This window comes from Acomys minous (assembly GCF_964271855.1).
Source record: "Acomys minous genome assembly, chromosome: 14".
Taxonomy (NCBI): Eukaryota; Metazoa; Chordata; class Mammalia; order Rodentia; family Muridae; genus Acomys; species Acomys minous.
The window spans coordinates 45583844-45610350 of NC_140496.1; the positions used below are offsets into that span (position 1 = coordinate 45583844).

Genomic DNA, 26507 nt, shown 5'->3' on the forward strand with positions numbered 1-26507 from the left:
AATTGGGGGCACCAGAGTTCATATTAGAGGCAGTCCCCACTCCCCAACCATGGAGAATACACTATCCATTGGTTACATCTGAACAAGGGATCTAGGTTCATTGCATGCATTGTCCTTAGTTGATACAACAGATTGCTGAGGACCCTCTGGGCCCAGATCTGCCAGCCTTGATGGTCTCCTCGCGGAGGTTCCTGAACTATCTGGGTCCTCCCATCCCTCCATTCTTCCACACCACTCTCAGCATTAAGCTGTCCGTCTGTGAGTCCTAGCATCTGTCCCTATCCTATGCTGGGTAAAGTCTCTCAGAGGGCATCTATTTTGGACTAATATCCACTTATAACAGTATATAGCAAGTGTGTTTTGCTGGATCTGGGTCACCTCACTCAGGATGATCTTTTCTAGTCCCATCCATTTGCCTATAAGTTTCTTAGGCTTGCTTTCGTCTGCTCTGTCTGTCTCTGCCCATCTCTCATTCTTGCCATCTTTCCCCTCTTTTGAATAGATTACTTTCAATCCTGCCTCAACCTCAAGAGTAGCTGGAATTAAAGGTGTGCATACTTTGACTTTTTATTGTGCTCGTGTTCTTTTTTAAAAATAATTTATTCAGATTACATCCTGATTGTTATCCCCTCACTTGTATCTTCCCAATCCCATCCTCTCTCCCTCTTCCCCAGGCCTCTGACAGAAGTGGTCCTCCTCCCCCACCCTCTGACCACAGCCTATCAGGTCTCATCCGGATAGCTTGCTTCCCCTGCCTCTGAGTGCCACCAGGCCTCCCCACCAAGGGGAAGTGGTGAAATAGAGTTCGTGTCAGAATCAGTCCCTGCCCTTCACACAGCTGTGAAGAATGCTTTGTCCATTGACTAGATCTGGATAGGGGACAGGTCTAGGTTTACTACACGCATTGTCCTTGGTTGGTACAGGAGTTTGTGCAGGGCCCCTGGGTCCAGATCTGCCAGTCTTGATGGGGCTCCTGGACACTTTGGGTCCTTCTATCTCCCCATTCTTCCATACCACTTTCACTTGGAGTCTAATAGCGAGTCGCAGCATCTGGTCCTGATTCTCCCACTAAGTGAAGACTCTCAGAGGACATCCATATTGGGCTAATATCCACTTATAAATTAGTATATACCATGTGTATCTTTCTGGGTCTGGGTTATCTCACTCAGGATGATCATTTCTAGTTCCATCCATTTGCCTTCAAATTTCAAGATTTCCTTGTTTTTAATGTGCTCATGTACTTTATTAACTTTTATTATCTGTAAGATGTTCATCACCTAAGAAAATTATGTTTATTGAAAAGAATAGACCAAAGATAATGATGAATACAGAGCACATGTTCACTGTATGATTACTCCAGATGTCCACTTAATACGTTTTGTTAAACATCGCACCAACAGATGTTTACGGTTAATTATAAAAAGTTACACTGTGATCAGAGAGGAAAATATTCTCACAATCAAAGAAACAAAGAAATCACACAAATTAGTCATCCAACAACCAACTGAAGGCATCGTATTGCTTCCCAACGGCACTGTGAACATACATGGCGGCATGTTTGAAAGATAAACCTCAATCTGGGGGAAATTCCTAGAAAAGGAAAGACTGCAATGGGCCATTGCCAGACACAGAAGAAAATTAGCACTGACTCCACGCTGGAGCTGGAGGACAGAGTACAAGAGGAACAGGAGATGGTTCAGAAAGCCAAGTCTCCCAATGGTGCTCCGGAACGCATTTAGCAGCAGAGAGATTGCCAAGACTTTTCTAGAAATGTGCATTCAGGGCATTAAGTCCTTCTGGCTAAGCTTTCCTCTGTGTACAGACTAGCAATCTGCAGCTTGGTTCTCCATCTGATTCCGAGGAGCCTCATGACTGAGAGCACTGTCTTACATCATGTGTGGGAAGCAATCCCGAGACTCCATAGTAGCAGGGTGCACAAGGCACTCTGAGGGCTCAGGGTGGAGCTGTGCCACAGAACGGGCCCAGAAGCTTCTTTTCTGATGCCTTTACTTGCTTTTTGGGTTTTACTTGTACTTTAGTGAACATCTTTCTAGCCTGAAAACCTTAGCTTTCAGTTTCTCCCTCTATCCGCCTGCTAGGCCAAGCAATGCCAAGTTTATAACTCTTAAATCAGCTTCTACGATGCCACCTTGTCACTCCTGCACGGTTCTGCTTTCAGTGTGGAGGCTCCTCAGGGAAAGCGTTTTGCCTGGCACACTCTATGTGATGTTAGCTACCTTGTACATTTCCTGAGCTTCATTAATGATAGATGATAAAGATCCTAGAATCCAAGTTTTAATAGTAGGACTCTTTGGTCATTAAATATAAAGCAGTTATTAATATATGCATCGCTAGGGGCTCCCCTTGGCAGACTCAAAACACAGCCGTCCGCAAAGAATGTGCGATGTCTCTGCTATTTAAGAGTACTTTTATTTCAGAGCACATTGTATCTTGCTTCCAAATAAACATCATGTGTACACATAATAAAATATTAGCCACCCACAAAAATTATTTGGCTACTTTCAGATTTTTCCATCATGGTTTTTTTTTTTAGTTGTTTCACGGGTTTTATGAAAGACAAAGAGGTGGTAAAACGATGAGCAATGTCCTCACAATGACCCGAGACTACACGCAGGGCTAATGCTTCCCATTGTCAGTTTCAGCTGCAGACATTTAGTTCAGCCATGACCACCAGGACCAACAGCAGTTACCTAGATGAGTGAGGGCGCCAGCCAGAGACTGTCTTGTAATATCTGTGAAGACCATGCTTACCTTCATAAGACAGATCCAGTCTCTGTGGCCTTCAGACCTCTCAATGTCACTTTTAAGTATCTTATTTAATTTATATTTAAATAGTTTAAAATATAAGGTAATTATGAAGTGTTTCTTTTACTTTATAAATACTACTCTATGCATGCTCCCATGTAAACTTAAGATGTCTAAAATACATAGGATCCTACATAAAAAGAAAATCAATAAGACATTTTTACGACCACTGTATGTTACACAACAAATAATTTAAGAAAAATGTGGAAAATACTTTATATTTTTTCTTATTTTGAGCAGTTAAATACTGCCACTTATGTCATACAAAGCCTCATCATGGTATTTCAAATTAAATCAACTTACTTGGCTATTCAATTTATTTACAGCCACAAGTAGGAGTTGAAACCAATTATAATTGAAATTGTTGAAATTGATTATTTATTTTGCTAAGGAAATTTAAACTCTTCCTTGAACAAACTTTATGTATAAGAGATAGAAGAAAGATACATGATGAAAATCTTTGTGTAAAGATACTAGCAATGATTTTTTTCTTGGTGAAATGTAGTAATAATCTTTAAATTATATATATACATATATGTATATATATATCAGTTATAAACATATAGCTATAAACATTCCCTGTCATAGCAAACATTATTAATTACATCATGTATACTTGACAACATATAAATTATATTCAAAGTTATACTTGAATAAAATACGTGCACATGGTCACACACACCAAAAACATATTCAAGGAAGACATTCAAATAACATTTAAGGGGGACAGACAAAAACATATAAGCACCATCTCCCTTGATAGTTAAAAAGTAAGGGGAGCCAGAAGGAGTGAGGGGTAACTGTGGTTGGGATGTATTTTGTAAGATCAGAATATATTTTCAATTTAAAAAAAAAAAAGAAAAGAAAAAGAAGAAAGATGGAAAAATGAAGCACCAGAGTCAACACTTTGGTCCTGAGATGCACAGTTCTGAGTTAGTGAAGTAAACTGAAACTGAAATAAACCCACCTTTTCCTAGACACAGATGACTAAGCCATCCGTCACGGGAGTGCACTCGGCAGGAGAATTCTTATGGTTTTTCAGAGCCCATTTTTCTTTGATAAATAAGAAGGTTCATGCATTCCCTTTTTGGGGGACAGCTGTACTATGCTGTAACATACAGACTAGGGCCAGGCAACCAGCTCCCCGGAGGCCGTCATCACATTGCTGCTGTAGATCGGCAGCAACGGCAGAGACCTGGGGACCTACAAGGGCCAGCCCGCTCTGGGCCGTCAGTCCTTCTTATATCACCTGCCTTACTAACGGGAGCCTGTCACCCATGTTCTTCCGCTCCACTGCCATTTGCACTGATGCAACTAGACCAGTGTGCAAATGGCTGATGCTATAGAACAAGCTGACCTGGTAAATCCTGTGTGTGCTGGCAGAATTTGCATTTTTGTACCACCAGGTCCTCAAATGCTAGTTATACTTGAGACTGTCTTTTATAAATTTTGTTAAGTCTTGGCCCTTGAATACGCACTTCAATGTTATGCAACAAATATGGAAGCACATGTGAAACTTGTGCTAAGCTGTCAAGCAGATGTTTGTGTTAGGTATCTATTACTGTGTAACAATTACCACACACTATGGTTTGGGAATTTATACTGCTTAGCTCAGCTCCTCACCAATGTGATGCTGAGGTCAAAGTCATCTTAAGTCCTAACTAAGAAGAGGCACACTTCCATTCCCACGTGCAAGGCTGTTCTGAGAGGTCAGTTACCTCCCAGGTTTTCACTAGAGGGCTCTTTCCATTCCTTGCCAGCCTACACTCCACTCAAGGAGGCACAAGAAATGAGGCAGAGAGCAGAGGTCGGCGTCACAGAAATCACAGCCTTTCGTGACCTAAGCATAATAGTGACAGCTCCTACCTTCTGTCATCCCTCTGTTTGGAAGAGATGGGTCTCTAGAATCTGCCCACAATCAATGAGAGATAATTACAGAGGAACACGGATTCCAACATAACAGCATTATTGAGCAGTAGGTCAGAAGATGCCTCAGCAGAGGGTCTCCAGGAAAACTACTGTTGTGACCATTGTGAGTTGAGCTAGCTGTTCTTTCTATTAAACACTGTTTCATGTGAACCAGTAATTAACAGAGAATAGTTACTCAGGACTGTGCAGTCTGTATATGTTTGGAAATTGAATATTTGTTGAAAACTAACAGAGGATGTTTTGTTGTGTTAAAGAAAACAATGGTCTGATCCCATTGAACGAATTTGAAGGAGCCAATAATGTTAGGGGTTTTGAGAGATGTCCATGGGCTGTAGTATCTTAACTTCCAAATAGATGGAGATTATCTAAAGAGGCTCAAAGCAATGGTGAAGGAGGTAGGGGAGAGGTTGATGCTGCACATGACATATGCTAGTAAATGAAAGCTATCAAATAATCAGTATAATAAAGTCATACATGTATGGGCTTAAAGTGAAAAACCAGAGGTTGAGGTCATGGCTTAGGAGCAATGTGCTTGCCTGAAATCATGACGACCTGATTTTGGATCCCTACAAGTCTCTCTCTCTCTCTCTCTCTCTCTCTCTCTCTCTCTCTCTCTCTCTCTCTCTCTCTCTCTCTCTCTCTCTCCTCTCTGATATGTATGCACACATGCACACATGTGCACACATGTAGTTGAGCATGGTGGCATGGGCCTATAATTCTAGCACTAGAGAAATGGAGACAGACAAATCCCTGGGGCTCCCTGAACACCCAGCCTAACCCATTTAGAAAATTTCAGACAAATAAAAGACCCTGTTTCAAAACACAAGGTGACGCTAGGAGGGAGACAGTCTTCTTTAGTGGAGTGACCCTGCTGGGTGGACCACGTGCCAGGACAGAACCCACTTCTAGGAGTGCTTGGAACATACATAAATTCCATTTGATGGTTACATGTGTTATTTCTAAACGTTAATCATTCCAAGAAAGCACATTGCCATATTTAACACCAGAGGGCAGGTAAAATGTAGTATGCCTCAAAGGAAAAGGAATTATGTAATGACTAATGTTATTGACTGTTATCAACAGTGTCAACTCCAGAGCACAGGAACCTATAGCACTCATTGAAAAGCATTTGAAGCTGCCTCTTACCCCTCAGACTTCATTAGCTGTGAAACTAATTGTCACAAATGTGTCTTCAAACAGTCCCAATATTTCACTTGCAGTTACGGAGGTGAGAAGCCTCCATACAGGGTACTGACACGCTGTATTTCTGGTGGCCTAGGACAGCAATAAACCCTTGCTTTGTCACGCTTCTAGAGAACACCATTGCTCTGACATTCACTAAGTCCGTGTCGACTGAACAGCTGCTGCAGTGAGTCGCTCTCCCAAGGGCAGTGGATAGTAAAATAATACAAAGTAGACAGAGAAACAGAAAGGCAAATAAACAAGCACACACACTTATTGGGGGACTAATACCTGCAATGGAAATCAAGGCAGGAAATGGAATTTTAAGGTTGTACTGGGGGGGCTATTTCAAGTAAGGTTGCCAGCGAAGGGCTCTCTGGGCAGACTCAGTAGAGCCTGAGTCCTGTGAAGAAACCAATCAAGTTAGGAGAGGGAAAAACATTAGGACCAGGCATGATGAGGACCTAGACCCTTGCTCAGATGTAGTCCGCAGGCAGCACAGCCTCCTTGTGGGTCCCATGATATAGGGATTAGGGGCTCTGGCGCCCACTCATTGATTGCTTCCCCCTGGCCCAGCAGCCATGCCAAGCCACAGAGGAAGAGGATGCAGGCAATTCAGATGAGACTTGATAGGCTGAGATCAAATGATAGGGGAGTAGGGCCCCCCTTTCTGAGGATTAGGGGAGTGAGGGAGGGAAGGGAAGGAGGGAGAGTGTGACTCGGAGGACACAAGGGAAGGGGCTACCATCTGGATGTAAAGTGAACAAATTAAAAAGTTTTTAAATTAAAAAAAAAAAAAAAGCAACTGAGCAGGTCCTGCTGTGGAAGGGTGCTTGGCATGTCTGAAAGAGCAAAGCCGGTGCAGGGCATGAGACAGAGAAATGGGGAGATGAAATCAGCAGAGTCCAGCTACAGTCACTAGCCGCTCCAGTGTCCTTGTCAGGATGTTGCTCTTCGTGTGTATTAAGATTACAGAGCACCATTTGCTTAAAGGAACATGCATGAATAAGTTATGTTTTTAAGGAGTCAGAGACTGCTGGGCCCAGACGAGATGCCTCAGTTCAAAGGGTTAAAGCCTGAAGAATGGGAAGAAACTACAAAAGCTGAACAGGAGGTAATGCTGGTTTGGAGTAGGGGAACTGTAAAGTGAAGGTGGAAAGAGGTGACTATCCTGGATACAGTTTGGAAGTATAGTCAATGCATATACAGATAGATGATGTGGGTGTGAAGGGGTCGTTACCAAGAAAGTGAGTGTCTTCAAATAAGGAAGGAAAATACAGTTAAAAGAGGGTATGTGGTGAGGGGAAAAAGAGAGGAAGGCTCCTATCACATCTTCAGAGAAAATATCTTTGTACCAAAATAGCATATTAATTCCATGGCTTAGAGAGTTCCTTGGATACCATTCAAAAGAATGATGAGTCTAAAGCGAAACTAAAGGCTTTTCTAGGGTTAAAAATGGGAAAAGGGTGTTGGGTGAGCTCACTACCTGTAGCTGTTTGTGCACAGCTATGTAGCATCTATGAGAAGTAATGTCTTTTATAATCTCCAAGCTGATGATACAGCTTTCAGCATTATTGCCATATGATTTATTGTTATCTATTCCTCACTTGAGTAAAATGGCACTGCCCTTCTGAATGGCATAACATTTCTCAAATAGGTTTTTTTTTTTTTAAACAAGCTTACATGAAGGTCACATTTACTGTCAATGCCAGCTACCGAGCAAGGAAAAAAAAAAACCTCAAGAAAAAAAAACCAAGCACCTAATCAGGGGACTTTTTACCAAATATAGATACTAAAACTTACTAGTATCACTTTAAAAGGTCACTTACTTAGACTGAAAAATATTAGTATTTAAACATGTCTTAAGATGAATGTCACTAGTAAATATGTTGGTCATCTGTCTACCTTTTTAATGTACAAAAGCATCACACGTAAATGACACTTTCCCCATAATAATCCTGTTGCTTCAGAAAGCCAGATGTTGAATCCTGCGCCCAGGAGCATCAATTATAGTTTGTTATAAATAGCCAATTTCTGTTTTCCATCCAACCTCAGGACACATACACTCACATGTGTGTTGTGTGTGTGTATGCTTGACCTCATTCATGATATAAACACAATCACCTATAACCCAGACTACAGTGACACTCCCTGAGCAGACCCCTGCAGCCACTCCTGCTCAGCTTGGATTATTCTCCACAGAGCAGTAGGAACCATCCTTTAACACTCAAGTCAAAAACCCCCAGTCCAGCTTCCATAAGATCCACCCATAACACTTTCAGGGTGACCAAAAGTCAGTGTACAATAGAGATAGTTGCACACCGGTATTCACAGCTGTTTCCAATATTAAGGAATGTTGTCCAGAAGAAAGGAAAGATCCTGAGTGCTCACCCATGGATGAATGATAAAGGAAATCAGGTACACATGCACAATAGAGAGTCCCTCATCTGCAGGGAATGAAATTATGTTGTTTGCAGGAAATTGATAGAACTAAGGACCAGTAAAATGGGTGAAATAAGCCAGTTTCATAGTGACAATTATCTCCTAATTTTTCTTAGTTATGTAAGGGTGGAGGCAGTTAAAAGGACATGAAAATAAAGAGAGTGTATAGTAGATACACTATTAGGATACAGATAGGGGAAAGAAAAAAAAGAGAGTCTAAGAAAACTAGTGAAGCCAGTAATTATGATCCAAGTGTATTCTATGCATGTATGTCAGATATGTCACAATGGAACACCCTAACTTTATACAAATGGTATATGCTAATGGACATGGGCAAAGCTATCACATCTGACATTTATCCTCAGCATCTCTCAAAGGGGTCCAACTCTTCACAAGATAAGCCCACCCCGCCTCAGGCCCAAGCATGTGTCACTACAATCCCCTGCTGCAGCACATCCTGCGCATTACTGTTCACTTTTCAAGGTATAAATCTAGTTTTGTACAGCCCCGGGCCTTCACGGGACATGCGTTACTCCACTGTCTTCTGAGCCTATATTCTCCAGGTTTATGATAATTCTACTTTATTTCAGGGAACATCTTCCTGACCTCCAAGCTGTTAATAGTGACTTCAGGGCTCCCTGCTGGATTCCCTGATCTTCCCAGCCTTCATTGGTAGCTGGTAACTTTAAACTAATGTGCTCATTTGATGAAGAGCTGTCTGCCTCATCCTTTGACCCTCAAGCTTACACTAGAGGATCCCTGTCAGTTCAAGCTTGGTAAGTAGTTGATGAATGGCAAATGTATATATAAATTATTCACAGGACAGAATAAGGAGGCATTTTAAACATCAGCATTAAAATAGAACATGGTAAAGTATGTAAGTAAGAGTATAAGACATACACAAACACCTAGAAGTCAATACTACGCAGTAATTATGGAATGGATAATTAGGGAAGGGAGAATGATCTTGGTGAGGTCAAGTCTTAGAATTTTACTCAAAGGCCGTTCGTCTGCAGCCTTCTTGCCTCCTGTGCTTTCAGAACACTTTGCACCTTTGTTTTGCTCCATGTTAGTGCTATAACCACAGTGGTGAGCATTACGAACTCTTAGGCCAATGCTGAGAAACAGATTGAGATGGCACTAATGAATGAATACAGAAAGCAAATGAAACCCATGCCAGATATGCAGCCTCAAGTTTAAGCAAATGGATTGGAAAACAGTGCCTAAAATTACAGGCCTGAGAGGGATTTACCATTTGCTCTTTTATCTTTGGAGGCCAATGTCCAAAATCTAATCCGAACATATCCTCCCTTACTATTAAAATGAGCTTTATCTCACCTGTTCGGACACTGTCCAGAGACAGTTATTCCTACTGCTCAGCAGCAATCCTAAACTCCTCACTTAAAAGCCAACACTCTACTAAACCAGACCAATCCCTAACTGCATTCTAAATATTTGCCCTTATAGCCCCCAAGTGAGTGTGTTCTTCACCCTTCATCAAGGAAACTTTTCTTTGCAGGAAACAGAGACTGTTATAGAAGACTACAAACAATCGAAATGCAGAGTTGTGGAGCCCAGTCCCAATACAAAACACTCCTGCGTCTGAGGCTTAGGGATCATTGCAGAGGAGGGGACTGCGGAATTGTAACAGCCAGAGGATTGGGGAGTTTGCTATGCTAGTGTGTCTCTTAGCAATGTCAGAAGCTGCACCCACAAAGTTTCACCCACAAGACTGCCTGAAAATGAGCTGGACAGGAAGAACAACAATAGACATGCCAACGCAGACAGAGAAAGACCACAAGACTTCAACCCTACACACCACACCCCTCACACACAAATACATAGGCAACTTTGTCATACTAAGAGTGGGAGAAATAGTCATCCTCAGGGAAGAGCATACCAATTAGCTATTTAATACCACGTGGACGTCAGTGGAAAGATATACCTACAAGTGAAATTAAACAGTATGGGCATGTATATATATATATATATATATATATATATATATATATATATATATATATAAAATATCCATTAATGAAAAAAGATGCTATGATTTTTGAAAAAGAGCAATGAAAGATATGTGGTAGGGTTCAGAGGAAGGAAAAATGTAGTAATTATAGTCCTCAGAAAATGGTGCTGATCAAACGGGGTGGCTACATATAGAAGAATCCAAACAATCCATACTTAGCACCCTACACAAAAATCAACTCCAAATGGATCAAAGACTTCAGCCTAAAACCAGACACACTGACCCGAATGGAAGAGAAGGTGGGGAGTAGCCTAGAACTCTGGCATAGGATATGACTTTGTGAACAGAACAGACATTAAGACAAACAATGAATACTTGAAAATGGGAAAATAATTTTTATTAATTATATATTCGATAAGGACTGGATGTCCAAAATAAAGAACTCAGGGAAATAGATATCAAGAAAACAAAACTATCAAAAATGAGGTACAGATATAAACATAATTCCCTACAGAATAAACTCAAACGGCTGAGAAGCACTTAAAGAAATGTTCAACATCATCACCTATCAGGGAAATAAAAATGAAAACTTCCTTGAGATTCTATCTTACACCTACACCTATCAGAACGGCTAAGATCAACAACACAAGGGACAGCTCATCCCGGTGAAGATGAGGAGTAAGAGGAACACTCACACATTGCTGGTGGGCGTGCAAACTTGTACAGCCACTATGGAAATCAGTGGGGCTTTTCCTCAGGAAGATGGGAATTGATCTACCTCAAGACCCAGCTATACCACTCCTGGGCGTATACTCAAAGGACGCTTCATTCTACCATAGAGACACCTGCTCAGTCATGTTCACTGCTGCCCAATTCACACAAGCAAAAAAAACTGGAAACAATCTAGATGTCCCTGAACAGAAGAATGGATAAAGAAAATGTGGTACATTTATACAATGGAGTAATAGTCAGCTGTTCAAAAATGACATCATGAAATTCGTAGGCAATGGATGGGACTGGAAAATAATCATCATGAGTGGAGGATCTCAGACCCAGAAAGAGAAATATGGCACGTACTCACTTATATGTGGATATAAGCTGTTAAGCCAATGAGAACCAAGCTAAAAATTCATAGAACCTCAGAAGGTAGGCATAGAGTAAGGGAGTAGAGGAAACAGACCTTGTTAGGAAAGGGACATATAATAAGTGATTATGAATGGGAGTGTTGAAATAGGAGGACCGAGTAAGGAAGGAGAAGGGGGTTTAGGGGAGAATATGTGGAACAATAGCTAAAATTAAGGGACATTTAAAGGGTAGTTTAAAAACAATACATGAGAAATTTCCTAAAATATATATATTTATGAAAGGTGATCTATGTGATTGTCAAATAATGCGGGAGACCGAGTCCCAACTGGGCAATTTTCTTGTCACCAAATGAGTTCCCAGTACTGTGGTAGGGTTATAGCTAATTGAGTTGTTGGCCAAAGGGCTCCAATGGGAATCTCCAAATAACAGTCATTTGTCAAGACTATAGGCTGCTCTCTACAAACTTACTGCAAGGCTCCATTGCTGAAGGCAACACCTACAAGACCCATTGAACATGGAGACATGGAGCTGGTGCCTACATTCTAGTGTCTGTGGTAGAGGAAGATACTCTGCATGCTACCAAAAGAGAAATGCAAATGCCAAGCCAGCCACAAACCCTCATTTATAATAGTATTCTCCCTACAGAATACTTTGTGGTGGCACAAAACCTGTAGGAAAAACTAACCATTAATTGATTTGACTTAGGACCCACTACATGAGGTGGAACCCATGCCCAACATTTCTTGGTTGACCAAGATCCAGTAACTAGATAGCCCAGAGTCCTAGGGTAAAAACCTAATAATTTTCTTCTAAAAAACAAACAAAACCAGAAAATAATCATCATGAGTGGAGTATCTCAGAACCCAGAAAGAGAAATATGGCACGTACTCACTTATATGTGGATAAAATGGCTGCCAATAATGTTCAGCCATCATCAGAGAAGCTTCCTTCTGTAGCCAGATGGGAATAAAAATAGAGATATTGTGGAGAAAGAGACAGACAGACAGACATGGACAAAGACCTTGAAAGACTCAGCCCTAAATGGGATGTCTCTATCAAATCCTCCCCTCAGAGCTCAAGGAATCCCACAGAAGAGCCAGCAGAAAGAATGAAAGAGCCACAGGGGATGGAGAAGACCATGTAAACAGAGCCCTCTAAATGAAAGTGACCAAAGCTCATTTGAACACATAGAGACTGAAGCAGCATGCACAGGGCCTGCACGAATCCATACCAGGTCTTTAGTGCGCACGCGCACGCGCACGCGCGCGCACACACGCATGCGCACGCGCGCGCGCGCGCACACACACACACACACACAATGGCTTCTAGTTCAGTGTTTTTATCAGAATTCTGAGTGTGCAAATGAATGGGTCTCTAATTCTTGTGCTTTCTCTTGGGCTCTTTTCTTTTTCTGTTGATTTGCCTTGTCCAAGTTCTATGTCATAATTTTTGTTCGTTTTTTATCTTATTGTATTCTATTTTGATATATTTTTAAAAATTAATTACTTGGTGAATGTATAGCCACTAGGGTAAAGGTCAACTACTGAACTGTCATTTATATCTGCTAGGAGAGGGAAACCAGTTTCTCCAATGGAGTGGCACTGTATATCAACAACTCCAGCACTGGCCTCATGCTCAGGAGGAGTTGACTAACAAATAGCGGATGGCACAGTTCAGTTGTGTGCTTTTGTTTGGTTACAGTTTGGTGTAGATGTTGCCATGATGTTCTATATTGTTTTCTTGGCTTTGGAGTGTTCTGTTGTTGTACTGAGTTTGTGTTTGTTTGTTTGTTTTGTTCGTTTGAGAAAAAAAATTAAAGTTGGCTGGGTATGGAGGAGGATAGGATATGGAAAGACTATTTGATTAAAATATATTTAAAATTTTAAAATATTTAAATAATAAAATATAATTAAAAAGATAACTAAAAATTTTTAAGACTTATTTTATCCTCGATTGTGTCTATAGGTGAGGTAAGGGCACACATTTGAGTGCAGGTGTCTGCGCTGGCCTGAGGACATCCTGAGCACCTTTGGAACAGTGTTACATGCAGGCAGGAGCTATCTGACGTGGCTTCTTGGGACTAGACCCAGTTCCTCTGAAAGAGCAGCATACTACAAGCTCTTGTAACAGCCTCATGTTAGCTTTTAAGCATGGCTATCCCTAGTGTGACAGCTCTTCACCTGATCTTTACTTGCTAGGTCTATGCCATCTGCGTCATTGGTTTACAGTTTGAAAGAAATGCAAATCAAATTTACACAAGCATTTCAGAAGGATCACTAAATGTTAAGAATAATGTTGAACTTGACAGTCCAAGTGGCCTCTACAAATCTATGTGAAGCCAAGTGTTGCTGGTATTTTTTATAAAAAAAAGAAAGCTCATATCTTAGTCACTCATTCCAGTCAATGCATCATATTTTATAAAACTAGAAGAAAAATGAGTTTTTTGGCACTAAATTAGGGGAAGTAAGGCAAAAGTGTCATTAAAATGTCACCCTGACATCTGCTCTGTTTTTAAGACTTCCTCCTGAGCCACTGGTGCTCTTCAGTGGCCATGGAGCCTTAGGAGGTGAACCCCAACTGGGAGAAGAAGGTCTATAGATTCAATATTAGAAAGTTTTGCCTGGCTAGTGAGTCTGGAAGTTTCCAGGGACTATCCTGTCTCCACCTCTTATCTCTTATCTCATCACAGGAATGCTGTGATTACAGATGTGTGCTTCTATGTCCAACTTTTACATGAGTTGTAGGGACTCAACTTAGGTTCTTACTCTAGCACAGCAAGTGCTGTATTCACTGAGCTGTTCCCTGCCCAAAGTTACTTATTGCTTAGCCTTACCTGGCTCATTTTTAATAACACACACATACAAGTTCAAGTCACCGAAAATATTCTCAGATTCTCTTCTATGATGTTCCCATGGTTAGAGAGACAGCGCCCCACTCAAGAAAATTAAGTTGAAACTTTGACTCAAGCACAACAGACAGCATTAAAGAGTGTGTGTGGCCTTTCCTAAGTGATAAATTCATGAATGGTTTTAGCATCCCACTAAAAGGTCAGCAGGCTCAAACGCCAGTTGCTTGATACTAGACTCCACTGACTCCAGATCTTTGAGACATTTTTGTTGTTTTGTTCTTTGTTTGTTTTTAAAATAGTGTATTGGTTTTTATTTTATGTTTATGAGTGTTTTGCCTGCATGTATGTCTACGTATCAGGTGAGTGTCATGGCTATAGAGAGGGCATTAGAACTTCTAGAATTAGAGTTACAAGCGGTTGTGAGCTGCCATGTGGTGCTGGGAACTGAGCCTCTGCTAGAACAGCACGGTCTTAACCACCGAAGCACCTCTCCAGCCTCCATTTATTTCCACTATGGATCGGTACAGAGCGTTCTGCTATCGGAGCACACACAAAGTGAAGTCAAACCTAAGCAACTGATGTACACAGCGACTGCTAAATGTCATCGGGTTTCAAGTCATTGAAATCCTTACTTTACATAGCTCTTAAATTTATTTTAAAATCATTGGTCAACAGAAGGACATCTGCATAGATGTCTTAAAATTACTTGAAGAGTACACGGACCATTTGTTGTAGCCTTTTCCATGGCTTCAGAACAATTCGCTTTTGAACAGAAACAATCTCATTCGTTCTTAAAATGAACTCTCTGGAGGAAAAAGAAAGAGTTAAGTTTGTAGCCTTTTTACTAGGCACATCTAAAAGAGAATCAGTTATCACACACTGTCAAAAGAGCTTCATCATTGTATGGGAGTGCACACATGGCGACACGCAGAATCCACTCAGCAATGCCAAACTCAGAACTTTGTGAGTCAGTTGTGATTCAACAGAATCCCTGTACTTTCCAGAAATGAATTCTGACGATGCCCCTTAGCCAAGGAACAACTCAGAAAGAAAGAGCAGCTGAGAAAGAGTTTAGTTTACCCACCTACACAGAGCTGGGGACATCTGTTTTTCTTGCTTCCAAATAAATGTCAACAATTGGTGTGTGCTTTAAACAGAAACAGAACTCCATAGGTTATTGCTTGCCACACTCTGAGGAATCTCCATCTGTGTCTGCCATGGCAGGACTCTAGATTCTTCTTGGGAAACTGCGTATGCCTACAAGCTAACTATAGGCTTGTGTTGCTAAGGGGGAGAGGTTGGCTTTGCTACAACCAAGATCAAAAAGGGGGAAAAAAAACCCTATGTTATCTCTTTTGTCTGAGATACAGTCCTAAGAATGACATTTACCTCTGAGGAGTATGAAATTTAGATGAGCCAGTCCATACAAACTATTTGGCACGTGGTCATGGTTCTACACCTTGGTGTTATGGAAGTAATTCTTAGTTACAAGCAATCACTGGTACCTGCCTGGGTATTTCCCAAGTGCAGCTCTTAGCCATCCTTATTTTTCCAGTCATAGCTTATCCTGTGGAAATATCACCCAATCTCTAGCCTTCCTTCTATTGTCAACTCTAAAACTAGATTCCTAACATTCATGCTTGCTCGTTATTTCTAAACCAATGCGCACTCTTTCTGAAATATTTCCAACATTTCATAGTCACTCATGTCTTAACTTACCCCTGACTACATGATGTGTTCCATCCCCCACATGTTTGTGTCACAGCTGGGTATTGAGAGCCTGAGTAGGAAGCTGTTTAAAGGGCTGGTTTTTTATTTGCTCTTGGACTGTACTTAACACAGCAAGGATTCTGCAAGAGCCAGTTGGTCTCGGGACTATACATTTGACAATTGACAAAGTGTTTGAGAAGAGGCAAACTTACTGATATATTAATAGCATGAAGTCAATTTTCTAATTATCTGTATAAGGATTAAAGTAGACCAATGTAAAACTGTTGATTCGTGACATCTAAGCAAGTCTTAGACATAGTGTTTTGTAAACAATACCGACTGATTTGCTATTCTCGCTCTTCTGTGTACGCGGTGGTAATTGGCCATCCTTTTTCTTCCATTTTCTACTTCAGAAGCTTTTCTGATTTTAACTTCTAAAAATTTAAACTGAAAATGTCCTGCACAGGGAGACGACAAATGGCCATTAAGTCAAGAGATAATCAAACACCTGAAAATCAACAAAAGGCTGTACGATCATCATTTTCTGCCTTTCTGAAGTTTAGAATTTTATTTCGCTCTAAGCCGCAAAGAAAGGGAAGTGTCAACTGCATGTGGAGTGGTGTACCCTGGTCCCTTTGAAGCTGAAGCACTCGCTGCCTGCCCTTCACTAAACAGCTTCCTTCAGAGCTCAAGGATTCTGGGCAGCATGGAAAACAGGTGGGGCCTCCTCAGCACTCAGAAATCTGTGAACTTCTTCAACACCCATATGCTTTCTCTCATCAATAAACTTGACTCCACACTGGCAAAGATAACTAAGGTTGGAAGGACTGGTTCTGTTTTTCTGTTACTCCCCTGGAGAGAATCTGCCAAGCCAATGGGCAATTTACTTAAGCTTGTTTTACATTTCACTCTTCTGCTTTTGTAAAATACATGCCTTCTCCCCCACCCCCTTATATCTAAATTTCTGGTCCTGTATCTGTCATTATGGGAACGGATACTGTCACAAATGTCATTTTTCAGAATAAGTATTCACTATGCATCTCTTCATGATTCTGGAAAACACAGTAAAAAAACAAAAACAAAAAAACAAAACTACACAAGCAACAAGGTGGTTAACAAAGCCCTGACAGATGAGAGGAGACAGCTGTTGTCCATCATCTCTGGCTATAAGGAAGAAGATTCACATGACAAAGAAAGTCTCAGTAACTCTTCTCTCTACAAAAGTCTATAAAACAATCCCTTCAATAAATATGTTCTTTCCAAATTCTAACTCACCTATAATTTTCCAAATATTTTCTTTTGCTCCCATAGTTCCTCCTTTATCTAGAAATTTATTGTATCTGCTTCAAAATTCATGCAAAACCATAAATCTTTTTGCCCAGCCCTAGGAATGACTCAGTACATAAATAATAGCATATGCTGCTTTGGGTGTATGAATCTTCAATCTGCCTTCATCTTGCTCTTCTACGTAAGGCATAAAAATAAAAGTTAACATACAATATAGTAAATCATCTGTTTTCAGTAAAAAAAAAATCTTCTTTTCAAAACCAATAACTCTGTTCTTACCCTTTCATATATGTTTTGTTTTCATTGCTTTCCATGAAATTTGGAAGGCTAACTTTATATTATGTTTGCGCTCCTATCTGTTCTTAGGCTATCAAAGCTGTGTTGTTGCCACAGACATCAGACAGCCAAGCATTGCTTATCCAGCGATTTTTAAATGAACAGTGGCTTTACCTCAAAGGTCTCCTTTATTGGTCCAAGGACCTCAGGGCAGGGGCTAGCCTCAGTTGTTGCTTAAGAATACATCCTTTGTTAATGGTAAGGAGCCAAATATCGAATTCCACTGTACTTCTTACAACTGAAGCTCGTGTTAACAGTATGCATGGCTGGAACCCAATACCAAGTGTCTTACATAAGATAAAGTTGATAGAAATAGTTGATGTACTTAAAAACAACTATTATAGCTTTATTAACTGTTCTAAATCTTATCAACCATTATCAGATAGCTAAATATATAGTTTCATTGAAACCAAGTTACTTCTTATCCTAGGTAGCTTCCACTGAAAACCTCACACGTATTAGAGACTGACTCAGAAAAGAACCTCAGTTGTGGAATTTCCTAAACCAAATTGGCCTATGGACATGTGGGTGGGGGATTGTCTTGACTGCTAACTGGTAATGGAGGGCCAGCCCTCTGTGGGTGATACAATCTTCTGGGCAAGCGGTCCTGGGCTGTATGAGGAAGCCAGCTGAGGATGAGTCTATGTAAGTCAAGAAACATATTTCCTCTGTAGTTTATGCTCTACTCACTTGGGTGTGAGTTACCTGATCCAGAGGAATTCTGCATAAAACAGAAAGTGGGCTTGACTTTAGGTTCCTGCCTTGATTGCCTTCAGTGATGTACTGTGATCTGGAAATATAAGTCACTTAGACTCTTTTATCTCCCGAGTTACTTTTGATTGGAGTGTCTTATCAGAGCAATAGGAATGAGACTAAACCCTGCTTTCATGTACAAGTTAAAGTTGTGGCCATGGCCCTTCCCCAATATTGAAATGACCCTTTAGAAGCATGAGAAATCTCTTGCTATTTGAATTTGCTCTTGCCTATCACCTAAAAGAGATGATAGAATTGCATACATATCACACACACAAACACACACACACACACACACAGCCTTTGACATCTACTTTGAGCATAAGCACTCTCCTGTCAGCATGCTTTGTGTGTTAAGTGAATATGACTTGGCATGTGTGGGGCAACAGAACTGTGTGCTGTTCCACTTATAACCTCCACATTTTATACAAAAATCACTGCAAGGGTGTGCTAAAAAGCATGCATTTTGACAATTGGGATTGTCTTTGGCAAGGCATAGTGAATACTCAGGATGAATATGTCTCCTGTCCTAGTTCCTCACACATCGATTCTATCTTGTATCCAAGGGATCAGGGAATAGTAGCATAGAGTTCATGTTATAATGTAAGTGATTCCGTCATCATTTTCACTGATATTTTCAAAGTATTTACAAGAAATGATTCAGTAAGTTATACTTAAAGAGCAGGACAATGGGTGTAGTCCCTAGATAGTGAGGGAAAACCCAAGCAGAAGAGTTTAACTAAAATTGGTGAGTTCTGAGTCATCACTGGGGTAAAAACAGAACCTATAGTTCTGTGGGTGATAGCAAGGGCAGTAGGAGAAACAGGTTCTTATTCTAATCGGAGAGTGGAATGCCAGGGTCCTTAAAGAAAATCCAGGGTACTCACTGAGTATAAGATGGTGCTTCCATGGACAAAGAAAAAAATCAGGGGAAAGGCCCAAGAAGGATGTGGGGAGAGTGCCCAGCCAACCTCTTAGGAACTGGCGATTAGCTCAAAATGGAAAAAAAATAGTTCCCTGATGGAAGAACTGTTCCCAAGTAACTCCAAACAAATGCTTTAAGTTATTTCCTAATTTACCTAGAATGTTTCCAATGCTGCTCTCAGAGAAAATGGAATGAAATGCTGAGGCAGGTGCAAGCTTACGATGAAGCCATTCTGAAGAAAATGTACCACGATTACATCCTTCTGTCCACTTGAAAACATGCTGGATACCGTTCTGTACACTTCACAAAATCAAAACAACAAAACTCCCTTCTGAACCTGAAGATTTTGCAACACAGCGCTGTTCACTGAGCATGACCTTCATAAGAGAGGAAGCAAATAGCACAGCTTGGTCTTGATTGCTAATCATCCACTCAGCCCCGGGGAAGTGGTGCTCCATACTCCTCCTCTGTGATCATTATTTTTTAAACACTGAATGTATCCAACACCCACTGCTAAATTGGTTAAGTCCACACGGCACAAAGGGCAGCCAACAATCTGGAGTGTTTTTTTTTTTTTTTTTTTAGAAAATGGGAATTCATTAAAAATAATTTATTGCAAACTCTGTGTGGCAGAAATCCAGAAAAGAAAACTGGTCTAGAGAATTCCTCAGCAGTGCATGTATATGATGAGTATATATTCATGTCAAACAAAGTCCCAAGAGCAGAAATTCCCTCCTACAGCTACAAATTGAGCCATAAGCTTTCGAGCAAACACACATCTATTTGCCTGAATGCTCATAACACCAAGACTCATAATCCTTTAGTGATACTATAAAAAGATGCCTTGTGTATGGTAGTTGAAGGAAATATGGCTCGTTCTGATACTGTCTGAATTAACTCGAAGGCTCTTCTATTAGTTGACAGTGCATCATTTTGACCAAATGGCTTCGGGGTTTATTTGGATTACAGTTTCAGAGAGTTCAGTTGTGATCACGTGACTCTGGGTTTCCATGATGCAGAACACTCTAGTGAGACAACTGTAGCCGAGTCTGTTAACCTCATAACAACCACCAATAGATCAGACATGTAAGAAAGAGCGAAGATCAAGCACAGACCCTACCTTCAAAAGCACACCCCAGAAATCTATGTCTTCCAGATGAGCCCAGTCTCCAAGATTTGCACTGTCTCCCATAAGTGAAGAGAGCAGCAGGGCACCAAGTATTTAATACATGAACCTGTCAGAGTGTTTTGTCTTCAAACCAGAACAGTTCTCTTATGAACCCTGAGGAATATCTAAATTGTACTGTGGTAAATAGCCTATTTGAAACTGTAGCGCTCCTAAAAGGAATCCTGTCTTTTCAGTATTCCAGACAAGGTTATGGAAAATAAAAATATTTACTCAGAATTCCTTCAACAAAGTAATTTCCCTTTTTAAACATGACTTTCCTCTACTTAGATATCGCAAAAAAAAAAAGCCTTTATAATTATTTTTCTGCAAAATGCAAAATGAAAAGAGGTTGAGAAGGAGAGGTTGGAGAGAAAATTAATGAGAATGTTCAGGCTAGAAATTTGATCAATTGCACTTCAGTCATGCAAATAAATATCACAAGTTTAAAAAAAAATAAAAGAGAAGTTACAAAAGCAATTCTGTCCTTGTACCAGCTTCTTTCCATGTATATTAAAATTACACCACACACACACACACACACACACACACACACACAGAGAGAGAGAGAGAGAGAGAGAGAGAGAGAGAGAGAGAGAGAGAGAGATATGCAAACATACATGTGCACATCCCTCCCCAAAGAGACATTCATCTGTTAATCACAGATCCAGGGAGAAAATGTAATAGACTTGTTTCTTGACTCTCAAACCTGGAAGTGTGCATCATCTTACATTGGAAATGCAAGACTCGCTTCAGGCTTCTCACACCAACTGCTGCTGCATGTTTGCTGTATTTGTCACTCAGATACCTGAGCGTCTGGGGAACCCATAAAACAGCCAGATGGCTTTTATTTGCATAAGGCATGATGATCTCCCAACAACAACAACAACAACAAAAATACACTCTACTGAAGCAGAATGTGCTTCAAAGTATACTTGATGATTTTTCCCCCAAAAGGAGGGTTCTGTCTTTAAATTTTAATTTGTTAACTGCCATCTACTTCAGAACGTAGCTTCTCTGATTAAAGCTGAGAGATGCATTACTCTATAGATGTAACATTACACCATTAGGAGACATGTTCATTTAGCAGTACAATGGTAGGAGATTCTCCTTTAGGGCCCTTCTATCCGCAATGGTGGCCATAGGTAGGTGATTCCCCTTATGAAGTGGATCATAAACCCAATGAGAAAGCAGTAGTTTATTCCCACGACATTTGTGCCAGTTGGCATGTCCTTTTTTTTTTAAGATTTATGTATTTATTATTATGTATACAGTGCTCTGCTTGCAAGCCAGAAGAGGACGCCATATCACATTACAGAAGGTTGTGAGCCACCATGTGGTTGCTGGGAATTGAACTCAGGATCTTTGGAAGAGCAGGTGGCGCTCTCAACCACTGAGCCATCTCTCCAGCCCCCAGTTGGTATGTCTTATCAGGCCAGCCATTACTGTAGCTTTTAGGGTGAACAGCTGAGTAAGGCTGATGGCTACTTTGCTCCTCTGGTGGCATGCTTAGCGCCTTCATACATGATGAAATCTGATCAGCAGGGATTAAGCTTCCAGGTACCAGCTTAATTCCTCCATGGTCTATTATTCAAATATGTGGTCCCTTTGGCCAAAAAAAAAAAAAAAAAAGGTCTTACTGTCACGCTCTAGAGGGTAACCAAAACTAATAGCAACAGTCATTGTAAATATTCATGGATTCATAGGACCCCACCTGCTAATAACAAGCCATTCCTGGCACTGGGATTTGTCATTTGTTAGTCTATGGTATCTAGAGGGGGCACTGCTATGGATAGTCTTGTGTCAACTTGACACAAGTTAGAGTTGTTATCTGAAAGGAGGGAGCCTCAATCGAGACTATACCCCTGCAAGATCTGGACGTAGGGCATTTTCTTAATTAGTGATTAAGGGGAAAGGCCCAGCCTGTTGTGGGTCATTCTTGGGCTGGCAACCCTGGGTTCTATAAGAAGGTAGGATGAGCAAGCCATGTAAGCAGCACACCTCCATGACGTCTGCATCAGATCCTGCCTCCAGGTGCCTGTGCTGTCTGTGTGCCTTTCCTGACTCCTTTCCCTCCCCAGGTTGCTTTGGTTATAGTGTTTCCTCATAGCAATAGCAGCTCTAATGAGACAGGCACTGTCTACCTAAGTTCTTTAACATGCAGTGAATAAGAGACTGGAATGCTCAACACTAACAGGAACATTTGTATCACCTACCTTCTTTCCGGGGAATCACTACAGAGAAAACAGGGAGAAGAGATTGTAGGAGTGAGAGGCAGTGGATAAGCCCAACTAAGTGGTGTTTTACAGACACAGTATGCAGACAATCTGTGCTAGTTTAAGCCAGACAGAACCCCAGCATGGAGTGAAGAGGTGGGTATAAAATCTGCTCCCCTTCTCCACTTAGCTGAGGAGCTACTGTCACCTCATAGATGCTGAGAGAAGAGAAGAGGTAGTTTTCTTTCAGGGTTTTGTTTCTCAGTGGCCCCAGCAAAAGACATGCAAGAAACACTGAGTGGACTGCTTTTTTATATTTGCTCCGTTTGGAACATTTGCCCAGTTTACAGTCTGTTGCTCATGTTCTTATTGTTGGGACCTTTGTTTTTAGAAACACATCTTTACCCGATCAAGCCTTGACAAATATTTTGCTCCATTTCGCAGCTTGTGTCTCTTATCTATGGCGCTATCTTCCTCAGAAGTTTCAGTCCCAAGAAAATCTGACGTGCTGTCTCTTCCCTTCTACGGCTTGCAGTGCTTTACCTAAAAACATCAGTGTCAAACCCATTTCCAAGTTTCCTCCCATGTTATCTTTGTCTCACACTTTACATTTAGGTCTGTAACTCATTTCAAGACAGTTCTGTGAACACAGTAAGGTCTATATCCAGATTTATTGTTTACTGGTGTCTATCTAGCTGATCAAGCTTTTTTTTTTTTTTTTTTTTTTTTTTTTTTTTTTTTTTTTTTTTTGCAAAGCCTGCATTGTTTCTCCTGTGTTTCATTGTTTCCATTGTTTGGTCTTTGTTCTTTGTCAAACTCAGTCGAGTGTAGAAGGTATATTTTGAAGCTCTTCGTTCTGTTCCATTTATCTATTTGTTTATGATTTTGACAATATCACTTAATTATTGCTGAGGTTGCATATTAAATTATGCAGGTTTATATATCAGTTTTCTAACTCTTCTTTAAAATATACTCAACACTATCCACAAAAAGCTTGGTTTTTTTTTTAAAAAAATAGGATTGAATCAATTTTTGCAGACTTCCTTGAAAAGAAATGATACCTGAATTTTAAAAAAAATGTTTCTTGATTTTTTTTTTTAACATGGAGTACTGTTCCATTTTTATCTTAGGGTTTTGTTGTTGACTTGCTATTAAGAGTTCTTTTAGCAGAGCTTTTGAATTTTCTTGTTCTAGATCTTTCCTCACATATTTGTTTTGCTACAGTTAGACCTAAGGATTTTATTTTGGAGACTCTAACATAAATAGTAATGTGTTTTTGCGTCAAATTCCAATTGTTCACTTCTGCTATGTAGAAATTAATTAACACTTGTATATTAAATGTATATCCTACAAGTTTTCCATAATTGTTTATTTATGACTGAGTTTTTTTCCTTTTTTTAATTTCATCCTGACTCTTTCAGGGGTGTGTGTGTGTAGAAAAAGAGAGGAGTGATGAGGGAGTGATACATATATAGATATAGAGATATATAGAGAGAAATACTATAAATAGATTATATAGATAAATGATATATAACTATATATAGATATATCACATATATATGAATGAGTTTGAGAGAGAAGAGAGACTTTGGCTTACAGAAGTGTAGGTTTTTAGTACAATGTTTATTTCAAAAGCCAGTTTCATACAAAGATTAGTTTCCTCCCCAGTTGGGAAGACTGCAGACAGTCAAGCTTTGCCCAGTATTTTGCCAAATCAGTAACAACTACACTGTCGTCTTCTAATCTACATAAGCTATTGAGGGTAGGGAACATGCTGTGTGCACTGAGGTGAGTTCACTAAATAAATCATTATTTTACACAGAGAAAACACTGTAAATCTTCCTTGTTCAAAATGAGCAACTATTGATTTGGTAGTATAGTGAAACTGATAGCAGATATTCAGAAAAAAAACTAAATATTTCCATGCACAAAACGGTGCATTTCTATTATCGTTGGCGGAAAAAAAACCTTCTGGAAATATAATCCTATGGTCAAAAAATTACATTAATGGGAATTAGAAGCCCATTTGTCAATGGGTCACGGCGTTTGCGTGATTTAAAGTGAAGGTGACTTACATTTACAAATTACATTGTAATGTCCTTGCATTTACGTACACTAATCCTGAGAGAAAGCATTACTTTTGTCCATATTTTCCAATTTCAGTTCGAATCACGCACACACCAACCCCCTGCTATTTCCCATTGCATTGAAGGGTTTGCTGGGTCTCCTTCCCTACCACTCTTCAGCTAACTGCAGATTCGGTAAATACGATTGCTTCTATTTTCAAGTAAATGAATTTTATGCAAACTCATTTCCACTGTTACACAATTAATTTCCCATTAGCATTATAATGTATTATATTTGTAGATGATAGGCAGAAAATGAAATGGAACTTTTCTTTCTGATGGAACTAAATCCATTAGTGGAACTTCAAATTGTGTAGCTAAAAGGTCATTGTACTTCATTGTGAAATAAGTATTCTTTCTTCCCCTTTCATTTTAAAATCTAATTGTAGAGTCAGCATTTAAGAAACTGTCCTCCTAATGACAGCCAGTAATGTTTGCTCGCCTTCATTGCTTGGCATTTTTTTCCTCTTTAAATCTTCAACTATTACCCAAAATCTAAATTGTGTACGGTTTTATGTGGCCTTGGTTATATTTAACTTGAAATCTCCATAGAATATACATTTTATAAAATCACTAAAATGGTTCTGGAACTTTTTAATGCTATAAGAAGCCTTATCGGTCCCTTAAAATTACATATTAACTTTGATGCTTCAGTCAAGATATCAAGAGAGCTAAAGGTAACAGACATCAAACTCATGCAAGGAATTCCATGCAGGAAGGACAGAAAAGCCCCCAGCAGCTTCTCAATGGCTATGGTACATCATCACCATATAAAAGTATTAAAAAACCAAGAGCAGCAGAGTTTTATTTTAAAAAAAAAAAAGGACCAGAAGTTTTTTTCTGGAGACTTAAGGCTCCATAGCAGACAAAAGTTTGTACTGGGTGGAGCTCCAAAGTCATTGTGCAAAGTCTGTACAGTGAGGCAGCAAGACTAGGGACTATGGCAGTTTAGTAGGGGCTACTGCAGTTGTATTAGGGTCATCCCAGCTCTTGGAGTTTATTAGAACATATTGTGAATGGGTCCTGTGGTTTAGTGTAAGAATCCTCAGGAGAGCGGGCCTGCCAAAGGATGCCTTGAGTTTCTCTCAAGGGGAGGACAGAGAAAGACACGGGAAGGAGGGGCCATCACAGGCTAGTCTCAAAAGGAGGACAGAGAAAGACACGGGAAGGAGATCCTTGGAGGGGCCATCACAGGCTAGGCATGCTAATCAGTGCGGATGGATGGGAAGACTGCTTTACCTAGGTCTCAGGAATGGCCGTCCTGAGAAACTTCCTTAGCAAGCATTTAGTCCTACCCTGCTGTCCTAGTTACACTCTGGTTGGTTCGAAAGCAATAGCTTCCAGGATAAAAAGAAGGAATGAAGATTGCTGACTAATAGATTAGACAGGACAGCCTATTTTCTGAGTTGAGACTGTCTGTTTTATGTGGACAGTGACTGTAAGTCTTTAGATTACCCTGTTGACGTTTTCCACCAGCAAAGTAGGAAAACCTATTAAATCTATTGTACACAAACACTAGGAAACAAAAGTGCACATTCCCAAGAATTTTATTTGCTTGGTATAGTATACACAAATCCAGAATTTGAATCTGAATGGCTCTGAGTCTACGTGTGTAGGAAAAAAGCATAAATAAATGGCTTGTGTGGCTTTATCCTCACTGATGCTCAAAAGGCTCATAGGTGTGAGGCAGTAGACTAAAATGTA

The 26507-nt window shown here is 40.2% G+C and overlaps 1 long non-coding RNA gene across 2 annotated transcripts in view; it reads left to right on the plus strand.

The window, feature by feature from the left end:
- The window catches only part of LOC311582333, a 51868-nt gene that overhangs the window by 9516 nt on the left and 15845 nt on the right, over window positions 1–26507 (plus strand). The window contains exons 3-4 of one of the 2 annotated variants that reach the window (XR_014774088.1): window positions 8970–9155; window positions 9899–10409. This is a non-coding gene — a long non-coding RNA (uncharacterized lncRNA). Of the gene's footprint in view, window positions 1–8969; window positions 9156–9898; window positions 10410–26507 lie in introns of those variants that run through there. The other variant, XR_014774087.1, reaches the window with a different exon arrangement.